At 42.7% G+C, this 11,281-nt stretch overlaps 1 protein-coding gene across 4 annotated transcripts in view; it reads left to right on the top strand.

The window, feature by feature from the left end:
• Positions 1–5,987: 5,987 nt before the first annotated feature.
• Klhl15 (kelch like family member 15) overlaps positions 5,988–11,281 on the top strand; it is a 39,328-nt gene continuing 34,034 nt past the window's right edge. For 3 of the 4 annotated variants that reach the window (XM_028779611.1, XM_028779613.1, XM_028779614.1), the window contains exons 1-2: positions 5,988–6,182; positions 6,272–6,472. The gene's annotated coding sequence lies outside the window, so the exon portion shown is untranslated. Of the gene's footprint in view, positions 6,473–11,281 lie in introns of all 4 variants that reach the window. The other variant, XM_028779610.1, reaches the window with a different exon arrangement.

Raw genomic sequence — 11,281 nt, 5'->3', positions numbered from 1 at the left:
CTCCTCTCTCCTCCCTCTCCTTCCTTCTGGACTGGACTTAAAGATCACCCCCTTTGAGAAGCCTTGCTCAATCCTTTGAAGCCTGGCTTCCATGAGAACACTCCAATGTTACCTAAAGCTGTTGCTCTGAGGGAACTCTGGGTGGTTTTGAATCCTGATGGCTGTCTATGGGGGCTGTGTAGTTACTCTAAAAAGTGCTAGATTATTAGCTTTCTAGACTTTAAAGGGTGGTTTATGTGACTCAGTGGTAAGAGCCTTTACCTAGCAAGGGCCTGGGTTCATTCTCCAGCCTCTTTCTCATGCCCACCCCACCTCCCCTAAGCTAGGTGGTATTTTAAGGGTAGAATTTAAAAGTGAAGCATTTGTTTGATTTTAGAATATGTCATGCTGAATTCTTTTTCTTTGTGATGTAAATTTGTTAATTTGTTTTCCTTGGATAGCTCCCTATACTTTTGAAATAATGTAATGTCCATAGTTTAGGTATCCTGTTTCTTGGGGTGCATAGATCCTGCTGAGACATTTTGGACATGTAAAGTTAAGTCAAGTTCCTGATTTATTTTCCTTGAGTAGTTTCCAGTGTTTTTGAACTAACACAATATACACACAGAGATGCCCCTCTTTGGGGGAGTGGGTTACTTTGATCATGATGAGTCATTCTGGCTTTGCAAACTGTGAGTTACTAATATGTTTTGTTGGTGGAAAACCTATATTCCTGAAAAAACAACAAGGTTCCTATTCTAAGTGATAGGTTTCTCCGATTACAAAATGAACCAATTAAAGCCAAATCAGAAGTCTTAAAGTCAGTTTATTGAGAGGCAGCTCTCTGGATGATTTTACTGATCTCACAGGTCGAGGTCAGGGATGTCATGGGCCCAAGCTAACGCAAGGGGGTTTTATGGGTTTTGGAGGTGATTACTTTGAGCTAGGGGCTGGGATTATGCCCATATAAAGTAAAGAAGCTGAACCCCTGGGTGGGCACTTGTGGGCGGGTAGCTGGAAATGTGGAGACAGGGAGAGATGACTTGTTAGCAAGTTTTCTTCCTGCAGGCTGGGTTGGGGAGTGGGGAAGAAAAGCAAATGAGGATTTTTTTCTAGCTTGTGCAGGGGATGAGCAGGGGTTTCAAGCAAACACTAGGCACTACTTTTCAGCTGTCTTTTGTCTTTGTACTCAGGATCCTTTCTTGTGTTTAAGGACTTGGCATTACCCCATCTAGATCGTGGGGAGGGATTTGGGCTTCATGATATGAGAGAATACAGGGAAACAGTGTAAAGATTCTCACAAAGACTACAGATTTGACATAAGGGATGAGCAGTGAGGGAAATCCTTGTGTGGACATCTCCAGAAGCCTTGGGCTATTTAAAGGGATGGAAGTTTCAATGTTTACAATTTTTACTTTTCCTAGAAAAGTGGGTCAGGTTCATGAATTAAGAAGTGGGCAGAGAGTTGGAGGAATTCAGAGAAGTGATGACACATCAGAAGGCCAGAGGAAATAGAAAAAGTTAAGAGGCCACAGCCAAGATGCTTAAACACTAATCAAGAATCTTCTAATGTTTATATGCATACCAATTTCCCATGAGTCATGCATCATAAGAGCTCAAGGTAGTCTTTTCATTTTGGAGACAGAGTCTTAACTGGCTCAAATTCTGCATCCTCTTTCTCCAGCCTTGTTAGTTCTTATAACGCAAGTACACACTACCACTAGGGGCTTTCAACTTCTTAAAACATAAAACAAAACAAAAGATCTAGTTAGAGACTGCCTTCTAATTCCAGACCAAGTTTCTAGCATGGCTTAGTACTGTCAGACAGCCAGACATCAACAGATTGACGAATGTGTATTGTATTCTTAAACACTTGGCTAGAGAGCTAAGAAAAGACAGGGTGGGCACTCACATCTGTGATCCTAGTACCTGGGAAGCAGAGACAGCTTTGAACTGCTTTTTGGGCTCTCTTCAAGGATAAAGGTACTCCAGTTACTTTCCAGCATGATGAGAAAAGTGCAGTCTCGAGTTGTCTAAGGATGTTGCTTCTGGGCTAAAGATGTAACTCAGTTGGCAGAAAACTTGTGTTGTGTACATGAGGTTCTGGGTTCAATCCCTGACATCTGAAGAATATTAGGCAAGCACTACACCAGTGGTTCTCAGCCCGAGGGTTGTGAGGGCAGCAAATCAGATATTTACATTATGAGTCATTATAGTAGCAAAATTACAGTTAAGAAGTAGTAAAGAAAATAATGTTATGGTTGGGGGTCACCACAACATGAGGAACTGTACTAAAGGGTCGCAGCGTTAGGAAGTGTGAGAACCACTGCACTACACACCACTATAATTCCAGCACTGAGGAGGTGGTCGAAGGTGGATCAAGGACATCCTTGGCTGTATAATGTGTTCAAGGCCAATTGAAAAGCTGGGATAATTGAAAGGCTATCTCAAAAAAAAAAAGTTAGATCCAGTGACAAGTCTCAGCAGTTATTACCACCAAGTGTGACAACCTGAATTTGACAACCTAAGTTCAATTCACTGTACCCACATGGTGGAAACAGGAACCTAACTCTTGCAAGTTGTCTGATCTCTATGGTTCCCTCCCCAACTAAATAAATGTAAAATAGATAGATAGATAGATAGATAGATAGATAGACAGGTAGATGGATAGATAGATAGATAGAGATAGATAGATAGACAGACAGGTAGATAGATAGATAGATAGATAGATAGACAGACAGGTAGGTAGATAGAAAGGATGTAGTTTCAATCAATTACAGACTGCACTTATGATAGTGTTCTCAAAAGATTATAATGGAGCTGAAAAATTCCCACTACCTACTGATACCACAGCTATCTTAACACTGGAGTGCGACACATTACTCCTTTTGTGGTTGATTCTGGTATAAAGAAAGCAGTCATAGCAAACCATGGTACCTGAGAAAAACTACATATAGTTTTTTTTTTCAGATAAGATCTCACTTGGTAGCCCCTGGCTGGCCTGGAACTCACTATGTAGATGAGGCTGTCCTCACACTCACATAAATCTACATGCCTCTGGCTTACTTGGATTAAAGGTGTGCATCATCACATTAGGTGTCCATCTAGGTTTGCCTAACAGTAAAATTGCCCCTGCTTATTTGTTTCTCAGAACATATCACTGTTGTCCAGCAATGCCTGCTGTAAGTGAAAACAGGAATTACTGCAGCAGCTGTCAGTTTATTTAGATAAAGGGGTTTCATTTTCCTGGGTATTAAAAATCTTAGAGTCTCCTATATATAACACAGTACTTGAAAAACCAGTGAGGGCTTAGGTTTCATCCCTAGGGAGAGAAATGAAAGTGGCATCATCTACATTGATTTAAAAAAATTACTGTGTGTATTTATATGATGGGTATGCCTCAGCATACATGTAGAAGTCAGAGGACAACCTTGTAGAGTGGATTCTCGTCTTCTACTTTTATGTGAGTTCTGGGGGATTATGTGACAAGCACCCATCCTGGCGCAGCATCATTTATTAAGGATAGCTTTGAAGGGAGGTGTTTTATATAGTAAACACATATAGATAGATGGAAAGACGCAGTACAGGAAGGTGGACAGATGCTCAGTGGATAAGAGCATATATGCTGTCCTTGCAGAGGTTTGTGCTTAGTCTTAGTACCCACATGGCAGCTCCATGTAACTTCAGTTCCAGGGGATATGATACCGTCTTCTAATTTCACTGGACACCAGGCACACAGTAGATGCACATACACACAAGCAGCCAAACACTCATACATATTGGCAAAAAAAAAAAAAACAACCCACATTCAGAAACAGGAAAGTATTTTTGAGAAGACTTTAAACAGAGCAAGAGAACAAAATGCCAGATGAGATCACATGATGCCATAAAATGTGTATACCGATCATAATACTTTGTGACACCGCTCACTGCTATACATATTACGCATGACACACAAACATGTCAGTTTTCCAAATCATAAACAGGAAGAAGCCTCTAGACAGATCACTCACTCATGGTAATGTATAGCTTAAGATGCTTGTCTGTTAGTTAAAGCAAAAAAAGTTCAACTATTCTAGCTATCTATTTATGGCATATAAAACTTATAAACTTCAGACATTGAATGTGTGCAATTGAAAGTTAACTTTATAGTTTAATTTTTAAATTTGTTTTTTTAAGGTAATATATTCTGGGGTAGTCATGCAGTAACATACAAAGATAGCAAACTAGAATTTAAAATCTTGTTACTGCCTTTTATGTGTGTATGTGTGCAGGCATGACATGTGTCAAGGTCAGAGAACAACTTGTGAGTGAAAACAGTTCTCTCCTTCCACTCTGTGGATCCTGAGACTAGAACTCTGATAGGTTTAGTGGCAAGCACCCTTAACTGCCGAGCCATCTCAGCAGCCCAACAAGCTAGGAGTTTAAAATAACCAACACAAATAAAGGCATTAAAGGGACTATTGGTAAAGATAGAATAGGTGAAACAAATTGTGAACTTCAGTGTTTAAGTCAGAAAAGAGATTATTTCCTATTTCCAAAATAATAATTAGTTTTACAACGAAGTAGTGTACTTCAGCAAAACAGTACACGATGTGCTACTTTGGCCTCTTGGGAAACGTGGCATGTTAATCAAGTTTGTTAGAAAGAGATGCTGATCGCTTTTAGTCATAGTCTCTTGAAAAGTTCATCAAGATATTCATTTAGAGAGAAATGGCGATGCGGGGGTGGGGGATGGGCTTCGGTGGTGGAGCTAGAGATAGGGGAAGCAAAAAGCTCGGTTAAGATCAGAAGTGGTTCACGGGTGCCTTAATTTTTAACTGGTTGCAGAACCAGTAGCTTCAGCTGTGTATTTGTTATCTACAGCTTCCTTACAGAGATATATAATAAATTTACAAAAGTCTCACGGTGTATTTTCATATTCTTAAATCAAGTAAGGGTAGTATTTAAAAGCCATGACCTAGAATTCTAGAGCAGATCTGTAAAACAAGCAAACAGACAAATAAAACAGACCCCTCGCCAAAAAGCAACAGAAATTGGTGCCTTCCGTAGATTCGTTCTTGCCTATTTTTGATGCAAAACAAACCCGCTTTTTTAGATCCTACTTTTCTACCTCTGGTGAAAATAGGACATTTTCGGTGACTTTTTCCATCTCTGGGAAATTTGTATGTGAAACATGTAATTGCTATGCAATAAGCCAAGTGGAACCGTGACGCAAATGATCCATTGCAAATTGCTTTACAAAAATGATGTCATTTGGCGTTGATCTAAGTCACTTTTATAACAGGTACCATTGACAAAACTCCTCTCATCCGACGGTGTGCAAGATGCAAAAGTGGAATTTTCTGGGTTTCCTAGCCCTCAACTTGCGCACTGTGTGTTCGCCGCAGCGCCACGGGGCCCACCTCCTGGTCAGGCGAAGTGACCCTGTCGCCCGGGGGAAGTGCACTGCCGAGTCTCTCCAGCCCCGACGGCAGTGCTCAGAGGGGAAACCTTATCCGATTCTGCCTGCAGAGCCCCGCTACCTCTATCCCCTCATGCCCCTTCCCCGCCGCGCCACCCCAACCCCGCCCCCGCTACTGTAGCAGGCCCGCCTCTGGGGCAACGCGCGCACGCAGCTGGCGTGGGACAACCCTCCCTCTACCCGGTTCCCACACCCGCTCCTGTTCGTGGCGCCGGAAGTGACGCGCCTGGGCTGAAAGATGGCGGCATTGGCGCTCGACCAGGGGGAAGGTAAACACCCGCCAGGCGGCGCGCTGGCCCCCACGGGGCGCCTTCAGGGGCTAAGGGGGCCTCCCGGGCCTGCTCTCTAACCCACGGCTTCCCGTCCCCGCCCTCTCTCTTGGAGAAGCTTGTTTCAGCGTCCTAGAGACCCTGGCCCGGGCCCCTAGCCCGTGGACCCCGCCTCCCTGGGCGGGCCCCGGGCGGCTCCCGCGGCCCGCAGGGGGCGCGAGGCCCGGAGCGGCCCCTGGCTCGTGGCCCCCCACGCCCCGCCCCTTTCCCGCCCCTTTCCCGCTTTCCTCCACCCCCGGCGTGGGTGATCCCGAGGCTCCGCGCGCTTTGGGGCAGAAACCCGGAGACGCCGTCGTCTATGTCGTTACTGCTGGCGTTTCTATTACCCTCGGCCCCCTCAGCTGTCCCCCAGTTCGTGGCCCTAAGTCGGCTTTCCTGCTGAGCCCCGTGGGGTGCCGCGACGTCCCCCGGTATTGGCAAGGCTGGGCCCCGACGCCGCGCGCATCACGCCTAGCCCAACTGTTTGGACTCGCCACTCAACCGCTGTCTTCTTTCCCAGGACTGCTTCTTAGGGGGCCTCCGGCTTGCACGCTCGCCCCGCGCCGGAGCGCTCCGGCCCGGCCAGGGAGCGGCCCCTTGTAGAGGTCCGAGAAGCCTATCGCGGTCCATCCCGGCGCCCGACCCTCCCACCGTTCGGCCACTGGCCCGCTTCTTCCTGATGCAGACTGCCGTCCACTAGAGGCTGGACAGGACCCCCGAGGTGCGTAGCCGCCCCTGGCCGCCGGCCTGCGGAGCCCAGGCTTAGCCCGCGGCCCCGAGGATGGCACGGGTTCCGTGGCCCTCACGGCACTGGCCGCACTCAAACATTTTATAGATGCTGGGAGCTAATTTGTTTTTGAGTTTACTTAAATTGTTTGAAATGTAAATTTTTTTCTGGTGTGGGGGGGGAGAGGGAGGGAGAGGAAAAAAAAGGAAGAAGCATAATTCAGCCATTTTTTGCAGCATAGAGCTGCAGGTACCATGATTATTTCCCCCCCAACCGGTTCCTTCCCTTTAAAAATCCTGTTTGTGCCTGAAATAGAACTATGCGAAATGTGCGGCATAATGCGTGGAATCAGAATGTCTGGGTCCGACTGGGTGACTGAGAAAATCTCGTACTGAGGAAATCTCGCACGGAGCCTCAGTTTCTTATCTATGCAATGTAGTCAATAGCCATATCAGAAAGGTAGTGAGGACTATATGAGGTCATATATGTGAAAATAATCTATAGCTGTAAAGTGTTGTAGAAAATGTAAGGTCATTTGTTTAGGTAACCTTTGCTTGAGTGGTTAATGTGGCTAACTGTTGCTGCCTCTTAATTTCTATATTATAAGTAAATAAGTACGGAATAGCAGAACAGCGCAGTGATGGATAGCTGTTTAATAGTCAGTGTTGGTTGGCCTTCCTCCTACAAAATGCGAACTGCTTATTTAAATAACGGTATCCTTTAATTCAAATTTAATGTTACTATAAGGCTTTTCATCTTTCTAGGCCTCTCAGCCCCTTTTCTTACTCAGAATATTTAACAGCTTATATTTATTTAGTCTTTTATATTTTTAAGGGGTTCACTTCCTTTGTCAATCTGATTTACTGTTATCATTTTAAAAGTGTTTTTTTAGTATATAGGATTTAATTTCAATGTTTGCTTTTCATATCTACAGAACAGGATGACTGAATGCTTCTACTCATTTAAAAATGGTTTTTAAAGAGCTTACACATGCATTCATGTTTCCCAAATGCTCAATAGATCTAGAAATGTACAGGGGATTTCAACGTTTTAGCTCTTAATGCAATATTAGTGTAATTCAGTTCTCATTTTTAATTACAGCACTTAGTAGGTGCTTTGAGTGCTAGTTTGACAGTAGTAAAAGATGTTAATTAATACTCTTTACTACCTGTTAATTGGCAAAAAAAATAAGGTAGTAAATATTTGTGGCTCAAAAATAGAATTTACTTTCTAGAATTTCAAAACTGTAGAATGTTTTGGCTTAAAATAGTCAATTAAAAGTGAAAAGAGCATTTTGGAGTATATTATTTTTAGTTGTAAAAATGTTTTTTTTTCCTGAGTAGATGTTAAAATTTTAATTCCCTGGTCCAATGCCAGTGGTCTTTCACAGTATGCTTGTGTGTTTTATAAAAAGACAGAGTAATTTAAGGTAGGCAGGATTAAGTTGGAAAAGGAACAGCTTTAAAATAGCTGCTTTTATATTTTGGGTTTATCCCTTGTTCTGAAGATAATTTTTGTAGATCACTACTTTATTGGGCATTTCTGAATTTGACCTCTTTGCCTTGCTTTGGGTTATTTGGGGCTAAAATCTTGGAACCAAGGCTGGCTTGACTGACTTCATGGGTATTCAGAAGCTGGGGTTTATACTTGGTTTAATGATGTGTGTAAACCAACATTGTACAACATAAATGAATGGTAAAATTTGTGTTAATAATTTAAAATTTTAACTTTACTTAGGACAACATATACCAACAACTAAAAACATATCATGACAAGTCAAGAGAGATGAGAGAAAGGAAAAGATGTCATAGTTTAGTACCTCTAACATTTTTCCCCTGATTTTGACCCTCTACATATGATACTGGTGCCCCATTGTCAGGTTTGGGGACTGAATGTTATATGAGGACAGTGACTCTTGGTCTGGGTGGGGCATGTGCTATAGATTAATTTGTTGTCAGATATTTCCTCAGAACTAGAATGCTATAGCTCATTTGGGCTTTTTTAAAACTGAAGAACAACAAAAGCTGGCCATTGGTGAGGGCTTGTAGAAATAGTGGTTTATTAGGAAGGGGTAGAACCCAGAAGACCCTGGCTCCATAATTTGATATCATAACCTTAGTTAGGCTCATAGTTTGGATTTTTTGAACTCTTTTCTTTTTTTTTTTTTTGGTTTTTCAAGACAGGGTTTCTCTGTGTAGCCCTGGCTGTCCAAGAGCTCACTCTGTAGACCAGGCTGGCCTCAAACTCAGAAATCCGCCTGCCTCTGCCTCCTAAGTGCTGGGATTAAAGATGTGCGCCACCACTGCCCGGCCATAGTTTGGATTTTTCATCTTTAAATTGAAAGTGGTTATAGAACATGGAAGTTTGTGAAGTACAATTGTCTGTACATCAGGTATTTACTAAGTATTTACTATGTGCCACACACTGTTCTAGGTGCTGGAGATTCAAGTTAGTGTTAATAGTTTGAACAGGTTTTGTTTGTTTTGTTTTAGATTTTTCTCCCCCAGTCTTTCACTATAGCCCAGGCTTGCCTTAAACTTGGGGATATCCTTGTGCCCCAGCCTCCCATGTACTGGGATTATAGGCACATGTAACTATACCTGGCACAGACCAATTTTTTTTAAACAAAAGTTAGAGGTTTGATGGCCCATTTCTAAAGTTGTAGCACTAGGAGGTGGAGACAATAGGATCAGTTCAGAATCTTCCTCAGCAGGGGCAGCCTAGAATGAGACCCTGTCTCAAAACAAATGACTTCAGCATTAAATACAGGAGAAAAAAATAAAGCAGAGAGTGGAGATGTAGATTCTTTGTATATCTTTAGAGGGGTTTTGTAATTTTTGATTAAGTTTTTTTTTTTGTTTGCTTTTTTGAGACAGGGTTCCTCTGTATAGCGTTGGCTGTCTTGGAACTCACTATGTAGACCAGGCTGGCCTCGAACTCTTAGAAATCCACCTTCTCCTACCTCCTGAGTGCTGAGAATAAAGGTGTGTGCCACCAAGCCCATTGAGTTCTGTTATTTTAATATGGGTTTGGGACAAGGTCTCAATGAGTTGACTCTTCCCTAATGATCTAAAGGGAGTCATAGATATCTGGATAGAGTGATCCTAGCCAGAGAAGAACTGGTTTTCCAGGAACAGGAGCAACAAAAGGGAGAGGGGAGGAAGAGGAGAGGGAGAGGGAGAGGGAGAGGGAGGGAAGGAGGGGAGGAAGGAGAGAGAGGGAGGGAAGGAGGGGAGGAAGGAGAGAGGGAAAGGGAGGGTGGGAGGGAGGGAGAGGTGGAGGAGAGAGAGTGTGTGTGTGTGTGTGTGAGAGTGTGAGTGTGAGTGTTGAAGGAGCCTATCATTACCGTTTTAGGAACCACTGGAAAGGCTTTTTTAAGTTATCTCTGCTCTAGGTATACCTTGTATTACTGTTGGCATAAAAGTAGGTGACCATGGGGCTGGAGAAATGGCTCAGTGCTTAAGAGCACTGGTTGCGCTAGAGGACCTGGGTTCAATTCCCAAAATCCATGTGGCAGCTCACAACCACCTGTAGTTCCAGATGATCCTAAACTCTGATGGCTCTCATGGCCACTAGGCACTTAACATGGTACACAGACATAAGCAGCCAAACATTCATATACATAATAAAATATTAAGAAAATTTAAAGCATAGATGATGTTTTAAATCTGAAGGTTTCCTAGATCTTTAATTAAAACATGTAGGGGACAAAGACAGGTTCTCTGAGTTAAAGCTCTCCAGTGCTACAAAGTGGGAAATGCTGTCTCAAAATAAACAACGTGCCGCCCCCACCCCCAATAAAACATAAGTAGATGCCTATGTTTTTTTTAATTTTCTTTGTTTTTTTTTAATTTCCTTTTTTTTTAAGACAAGGTTTCTACATAGCTCTTGCTGTCCTGGAATTTACTTTGTAGACCAGGCTAGCCCCATACTTAAAGAGAACTGCTTGTCTCTGCCTCTCAAGTACTGGGATTAAACCAAGGATCAAGCTCAGATCATCAGGCTTGGCAACAAGCTCCTTTACTCACTGAGCCATCTCACTGGCTGTTGGATTCTTTAAAAAATTACAATTGTCTGTCTGTCTGTTTGTCTGTCTGTCTATTGTGTTTGCATACATGTGTACAGGCCACACAACATGAATGTAGAAGTCAGAGAACTACTTGTAGGAGTAGGTTCTCTACTACCATCAGGGTCCCACAGATGGCACTCAAGTCATCCTATTTGGCTGCAGCCACCTTTACCCTCTGAATAAGCTTAGTTTTCTCTCTTTAATGTGAGATCCTTAAAGCTCATTGGGCTGAGATATATTTCACTGATAGAGCATTTGCATCCCATGTGTGAAGCCCTGGGCTCTGTCTGCAAGCATTGAGGGAAAAATCTAGCCGAATAATTGAAACAAATAAAAACAGATAGAAAAAGTTTCTTTTGTCCTTGATAATATCTTTGAATTAAGTTAATACTGCATCGTGGACTTGCAGGAAATCTGTATCATAACAGCAGGAGCTACCAAAAGATTCCTAATAGTTATATAATTCTTGGGGGAGAATGAAATGCTAATAGTACATGATTTGTGATTTCGTGTTAAAATGCAGCTTAGAAGATTTGGGATTTTATTTCCCAAATGAGACTGTTCCTAGAATTCTCACTGGATGAAATCTCTAAAGACCATGGAAGCTGATTTCCATGACATCACTCTTGGGCTACTTTTTCTTGTAGTAAAGGAGTATTAAAGATGAAAATAGCATTGAAACAGGTGGGTTTTTTCTTAGTTTTCTTATATTACAGGATGACTAAATACTAAAA

Source organism: Grammomys surdaster, unplaced genomic scaffold (assembly GCF_004785775.1).
Source record: "Grammomys surdaster isolate TR1022 unplaced genomic scaffold, NIH_TR_1.0 357, whole genome shotgun sequence".
NCBI classification, from domain to species: Eukaryota; Metazoa; Chordata; class Mammalia; order Rodentia; family Muridae; genus Grammomys; species Grammomys surdaster.
Note: the sequence above shows the minus strand (reverse complement) of the source record. Positions and strands in the feature narration are given on the sequence as shown.